Source organism: Montipora capricornis, chromosome 9, assembly GCF_036669925.1.
Source record: "Montipora capricornis isolate CH-2021 chromosome 9, ASM3666992v2, whole genome shotgun sequence".
In the NCBI taxonomy this organism is placed as follows: domain Eukaryota; kingdom Metazoa; phylum Cnidaria; class Anthozoa; order Scleractinia; family Acroporidae; genus Montipora; species Montipora capricornis.
Genome location: NC_090891.1, coordinates 27,389,607 through 27,397,106, shown reverse-complemented (window position 1 = coordinate 27,397,106; position 7,500 = coordinate 27,389,607).

The following is a 7,500-nucleotide window of genomic DNA, read 5'->3' as shown; positions in this document are numbered from 1 at the left end:
AGGGTAAATGTATAAATATAATTGGTAGATGGCAGATGTAGTGAAAACTATTACTAGTTAGATTGAGTTACCGAATAAGGCAAGGAGCTCCACAATTTTGGACCTTGGTCAGGAGCCCATATGGGCTCCTGCCTTGGTACAAAATAGTAAATTGTTTTATGTTTGTTCTGGAACTGTGAGAACGATATGACTCAGCGTTTTTGGTGAAGTAATTATGAATTGGCTTCCAGTTTGAAATAAGTTTTGAAAAGTAGCATTCCATGATGGTACACAGGGGCGGTTCTAGAGGGAGGGATTAAGGGGTGCTCACCCCACCCCCCTGAGGTGACGTGCTTTTAATACAACTGGTATTCTGCCAAAAAAACGTCACCAGTCATCTACTCCATTCCTTAGAGGTGCAATCCCTCCTAAGAAAAATTCTGGATCCCCCCCCCCCTCCCCATGAAATCCAACATGAAATGAATTTAAAGTATAAATTATCCAGAATTCCGAATTTTTGAAAAAGACGTTTGCTAGGAGCTCTATAATCTGCAGCTAATATTGTTCGGGCCGCTCTTTTCTGTAACAAGTAATAAGTCTATTAACTAGCTAGTAATAGTTGATAATGGAGCTGCCCCCTCTGCTAAGTATAGTTGTACGCGGAATTCAATGTGTCCAGGCCCCAGGAAGAAGGAATGACCGCTTACAAACTGGGGATTAGTAGCATACGTACAAACAGAGAATGGATGTTGTAATAATAATAATAATAATAATAATAATAATAATAATAATAATAATAATTGTCGCTGCTAATCGCCGTCGCAAAGTACAGCAACGACGCAGCTCAACAAGGTCGAACCGAAAGCATACAATACAATGGCGCCTCTGGCAGCCGCTATACGGTCCATGTGTGACCTTGGAGCACAGCTTACAGCCAGCCGCAATCAGCTGTATGTTGGCTTTTGCCGAGGGGGGGAAACCGGAGAACCCGGAGAAAAACCCTCGAAGCAGAGAAGAGAACCAACACAAACTCAACCCACTTATGGCGTCTGGTCCGAGAATCGAACCTCGGCCACATTGGTGGGAGGCGAGTGCTCTCACCACTGCGCCACCCCTGCTCCCCATCTACCAACTTAGCTAAGCATGTCATTGTGTTTATGGCATTGATTTCGTTTAAAAATTGCAGACTTTCTACATATTTATTTCAGTCGGAAACCGTTTTGAATCCGCATGCACAAATAGCTGGTTATATACCCTGGATACCAGAGGTTTTATTTTTCTTTCGCGAGGAGCGGTTAAAACAGAAAGGCGAAAAATAAGAACCTCTGGTCACGGCAGTTAAGAAGCTCAGTAGTCTCGTACCCAGATTTCTTGTGGCCAGCGAAGGCGAGATCTGGTCAAATCCGATTATTCAATTTTTTTCATTGGCTGTTCGAATAGCCTCGTGACCAATCCCTTCTTTGAACATTTGCGCGGCAAACGGCTTGATTGTTTACAGACATAACTAGCAGAAGAATTTAAAGCATTCAATGAAAGCAGAAACTTGTGCCGTCTTTGTGGAAATACCACAAATCCCAATCAGAGATTCTCAACGCCTGATATTGAGTGATGTTGCCAAGGTAAGTGTAAAATATGACGATTGCCTACCTCAGCGTCTGTGCAGAAACTGCCACAGAACTCTTCTAAATTTGAGAGACAAGGTCTTTGCATTTCAAAGCAAATGTGCCACAACGCAGATTATCTTGCCAATGGAAGACAGGGAGTGTCTTATGCTATGTAGTATTTTTTATCTGAACTGGCGGGTGGCACACCTTATACAGCTCGATGTAACTTGAAAAGTAGGTGTAACTATGCAGGTAATCCATGCGGTTAACTTGTTGTAGTATGCTAGTATAACCCATCTGAACTGGCATGTGGCACACCTCATACAGTTGAATGAAAGGTAGGTGTAACTATGCAGGTAATCCATGCGGTTAACTTGTTGTAGTATGCTAGTATTACCCATCTGAACTGGTGGGTGGCACATCTCATACAGTTCGATGTAAGTTGAAAAGTAGGTGTAACCATGCAGGTAATCCATGCAGTTAAATTCTTATAGCATGCTATGCAGTATTACCCATCTGAACTGGCGGGTGGCACACCTCATAAAGTTCGATGTAACTTAGAAAGTAGGTCTAACCATACAGTTAATTTGTGACAGTATGCTATGTAGTATTACCCATCTGAACTGGCGAGTGGCACACCTCATACAGTTCGATGTAACTTGGAAAGTAAGTCTAACCATACAGTTAATTTGTGATAGTATCCTATGAAGTATTTTTTATCTGAACTGGCGGGTAGCACACCTCATACAGTTCGATGTAATTTGAAAAGTAGGTGTAACCATGCAGGTAATCCATGCGGTTAATTTATTGTAGAATCCTAGTATTACCCATCTAAACTGGCGGGTGGCAAACCTTATACAGTTCGATATAACTTGAAAAGTATATTTAACCATGCAGGTAATCCATACGGTTATTTTTTGTAGTATGCTGGTATTACCCATCCGTGAACTGGCGGGTGGCACACCTAATACAGTTCAACGCATGGTACTCCCTTTGTAATAAAAGGTGTACATTTTAGCAATATCATGAAATTTCAATAGACCTAAGGAAACATAATGGGGGGTAGGGGAACATCATTGATGATTCTAATAACTTTATTTTGCAATTTTATAAGCTGTGATAATGGGTTTTCATAATTAATATCCCGCAGTATGCAGCCATACAGTAACTATGGTTAAATAAGCGAATGATAGATACGGATTAGACAATGTTTACTGACAAGGCTTAACTGTCCTTAATGATGATGTTAATACATTTACTAACTTTGTTACAAATATAATGAATATGATCATGCCAGGAAAGATGATGGCCAATATAGGTATCATACCCAAGTATCTAAAGCTTGAAACTTTTTTAAGGCATTGACCAGCAAAAGTTAATGAAGGAAGTACATTGAAATTTACTTTCTGATGAGAGTTATATCATTTTCCTAGCCAAACGCGATCCCGAGTCAACTACGAGCCACGAGTCAACCTCGAGTAAAGCCCAAATGTTTTCTTCCTTTTTTTTTTTTCATTTTTGAGTTTCATGGCCACAGAAACGCATTTCAAAGTTTGTAGAAATACACTCACCAGTTTTGTACAATATGTCATTATTTTTTCAATGCCGATTGTTAAGCTTTAAGTTAAATTGCTGCATACCTCGATATCCATTAATTTTCCTCACGGATTCCGACCTTTGTTAATTACACACAACTGATGCAGAAGTTCCATTTCAACGACACACTGTGAACATTGAGGTGGAATAAAAATATTTATCAAGTGAAGCTATTAAAAACTGAAGGTATTAAAAACTCGTGCATAAAAACGATATCAGGCTCTTAACATGTAATAATCTATATATATTATTATTATTTTCTTTGATAACATCAGAGACACCAAGCCATTATAATAATCTTAAAACGATTTCTCTAGTTTATTTTATACTTACTCCCATAAAAGTACTGAATTACAGAGACACTCTTTCATTTTTTGATATTGTAAAAAAACAAATTGACGCCAGTTTTTATTTCGGCTCGTGGATTCACAACAACTTTGAAAATTTTATGCCGTAATTTTGTCATCATTAAGAGGATAGACACATAAAAACTGGCGTCAGTTTGTTAGAGTGTAATACATAAGTTGCTATGGGAACAGCAATGGAGTAATTTTGACTATCTAATAAATAAAAATCGTATGGACTTGCTCCTTCATTTCGTGATTTATGGGCACGAGTGATTTACAATTTTGAGAACTTTCAAAACATCACTCGTGCCGTAAATCAGGAGCAAGCTAATAGTCACAGCATGTAGATAATCCCTTTTTTGTTTAAGCAAAGCCTTCGACGACAGCAACGAAACACGAGAAACATGTATACTTAAAGAGAAAAAAATCCTTTTTTGCTGCATTACATGTGTTGACATTTTTACAACCTCTTACTCACTCCCTCTTCGTCTCCTACAGTTGTACTTAGTTACCCGGCCTATGAATGAAAGTGGGGCTAGAGTTGACCTTGTTTGGTGCTTTTCGTACGTAAACTCCAACCGTAATTAGCATTGGAACAACATCATTAACATCAGAAAAGCAAGGGGGTCTGTATCACCACAAGATCAACTCCAGCCTCATTTTTATCTCAAGGCCAGGTAACGAAGCAGATACCTGTAAAAAGGTCTAATTAACAATTATTCCGTAAGCGCGCGTTGGATATGAGATGGTAAATAGCCAACGAGGCGCGTAGCGCCGAGTTGGCTATAACCAGTCTCATATCCAACAAGCGCGAATGGAATAATTGTTTTATTAAATTCCTTCAACTCCAAAAATTTGGAAGTACGAAATACGAGCGGAAAAAGCGAGCAAATCCGAGCGAAATCGAAAAAAACTTGATGAGAACTGATGCGATGTTGTGTAATACCTTGTTGTCAGACAGACGCAGGCTCATCACAAAAACATTTCTTGCCTTTTCGCGTACTTCTAAACGTCGAAATTGATCCACTTTCCGCAAAAAAAGTTTTTTTTCTCCTTTTTGGCTTTATTCAAAGAGAAATTTGGCATTCCGACGAAAACATTTTTAGTTTAGCAACGCTTAACGCAATCATTTACCATATAAGGTCAAACCAAGGTATATAAGCTGATAACCGAGATTGAGTGAACCAATCAGAGCTCACGAAATGCATTATCCGAGGTTGAGAATTTAATAATTAAGGCTAACTCGCCGGTTAATTTTACATTGTTTAGGCAAATTCCACTTGCACTGATACTCAACTCGTCATACACCATGGAGATGGCACAATTCAATATGAAGATTGCCCGAGATGTCCTCCGGGTCAGGGACTTTCCCCCAAGTGTGGAGACCATATAGACCCGGAGGCAAGATTAATATGCAAAGATCGCATGCCAGGAAAATCATATTTTGACAAAGAATATTTCCTGCAGTGCAAGGAGCGCGATTCCTGCATGGAAGATCAGGAAGTTGTCCATCCATGCGATGAAAGAACGAATGCTCAGTGTGGAAAATCATGTGTCGACCCCAACAGGTACAGTTCTAATCAATGGAATATATTCATTTTTTCGTCAGTAGGCTGTAATCAAGAACGGTCAACCTCCATACTAGCTCTGTGCCACGCAGTTTCGCAGAGAAACTATTCTTTTCTCTTGGCATGTGTTTCAATTTTACGGGTAGAAAAATGAATCAGTTACAGTTGACTCCCGATAAATCGAACCCTCGAGTAACTGATCTACTTATCATTTCCTATTATTATTGTACCGTATCTGTTAAGTCTGCTAAAATCCTTATCTTATGTGGCGTATCAAATTACACACTATATCACTCACTATTCAAATTGTAATGTCTTTGTTAACCACAGACATTGCATGTAAAACCCTGATGAAGAAAGGCAGTGCCTTTCGAAATATTGGCTTTTTTGGCTTGCTCTTTTTAGCTTTTTATAAAAGTTAAATTCAGTCGCTGATAAGGTCCTTCAACAGGATCCAGTGCTTATGTTTTTTACGCTGGTTCTTGCTTAGAAAGTTATAGTCTTAAGGTATCCGTTTTACGATGCTCAGACTTGCTCCGACTACTACGAAAACCCCGAGGTGCGCGATAGTCTTTGCGTATCTGACGTATGACGTCATACAAAATGGCGCAGAAAATTCAGACGGTCGACAAAAAAGTCTTTAAAAAGGACACCCTTGAAACCACAAGACATCCAGGATTGTTAGCTTTAATGTTTAGGTTTCTTTCTGTATCAAGGCTCGTCTCGTTTTGCAAATCAGTGTAAGTCGTTAAAAAACATACTGAAATATTATTTAAGGTTGAATTGAAGTTCTTTTGATGGTAACATAAGAAATGAGCAATAAAAGCTTATCTCTTGTTACTTCCGAATGTCCTATTTAATTTTTAGGTTAATAAATCCCTTTTTTATTTTCGAAAAAAATAAACTATCGTAGGTCTTTCGATGACGAAAAAGGCTGCCTCAACTGCTCATGTTGAGGTGACGGCAATCATACAGTGGAGGAGGAGTGCAAAAGAAAATTGGGAGCAGGATCAAACATGATCTGTTCCTTTAACAGTAGTGCCACTGGGTGTGAATTTACCTCACCATCGCCCCAAGCTGAAACCACCAGCAGTCACGTTGTTACGACAAGGCTTCTTAACCAGCGCTCTTCCGATTTTATCACGCCATCGCCCCAAGCTGAAACCACCAGCAGTCACGTTGTTACGGCTGGGCTTTTTAACCAGAGCATCCCCAGTCGCGATTTTATCACGCCATCGCAACAAACTGTAACCACCATCAATCAAGATACCACCACGTCCAAGCCGGTTACGAGCAGCATCAATCACCCAAAGGAGATAAACGATCCTTTTTTAATTGCAGTGGTGATCGTATCGTTTTTGGTGTTATTTGGGATCGTTGTGGCAACTTTTTATTTTCTTTACCCTAATTGCATGCAACGATGCTGGAATGCAGCCACAGAAACAAAAGAAAACATTTGCATGATAATAGAAATCAATTCTCGGAGGATTCGTTGGGTATACCAACAGGGCCTCCGTTCCACTCTTTAGCAACACCAAAATGGCCGCCGTAACGTCACGTGAAAACACTCTATAATCATCCCTGGAAACGCTTTACATATACATTTCTGAGAATTCCTGCGAGGCATGCCCCCATGCCAGTTCCAATTGCAAAGAGTGTCCGCCAAATTCTCCGAACCCTTCTTGACTAAATCCTGGATACGCCGAACAATAATGTGATTACAAGCAAATTAATGGAATTGGTTAATCCTTAGTTGTCGCCGCGTATTTAAAAATACATTTGGAAGTCCTCATGATCGTAATGTAGTTTCAGAGTATGAAGACGTTAAGTTCAATCAAATGTGCAAGACAATTCGTGTTTCTTTGTTTACCCCCAAAAATTTCGTTGTCCACTTCTTTGAAAAATGCACGGCTCCCGGTTACCTTGCATTGATACAGAGCTCATCGTAAATTGTATTATTGTTTTGAAAGAAAAATTGTGTATCGCAACAGGGTCACCTGTTACATTGAGTACTACCCCCAATTTGTTATCTGGCAATATCAACATACCTTCGTATACGTAGTAGTTGCCACCGACCTTGAATTAAGATTATGTTCCCTGAGCAGAGGCAGACTCGTTTTAAAGGCCCACATTCGCCCAAAAGTCATTGCGCACCGTGACTGAATTTCGTGTAACACGAAATTGCCTAAGTATCTGACATGTTGTTTCCCGCGTGATTCGCCTGAGTGCCTTTTGCCAATCACATCACGTATTTAGACAAGTCGTCATTTGAAAAGCAAAAACAAACGACCGCAATGACTTTTGGGTGAAGGTGGGCCTTTAAATAAAATAGGTTCAATCTTCCGACAATGAGAAAAACTGAGTTCCCTGCAACTAACTCAGTTGATACTCCCGAATTCTCGTTTC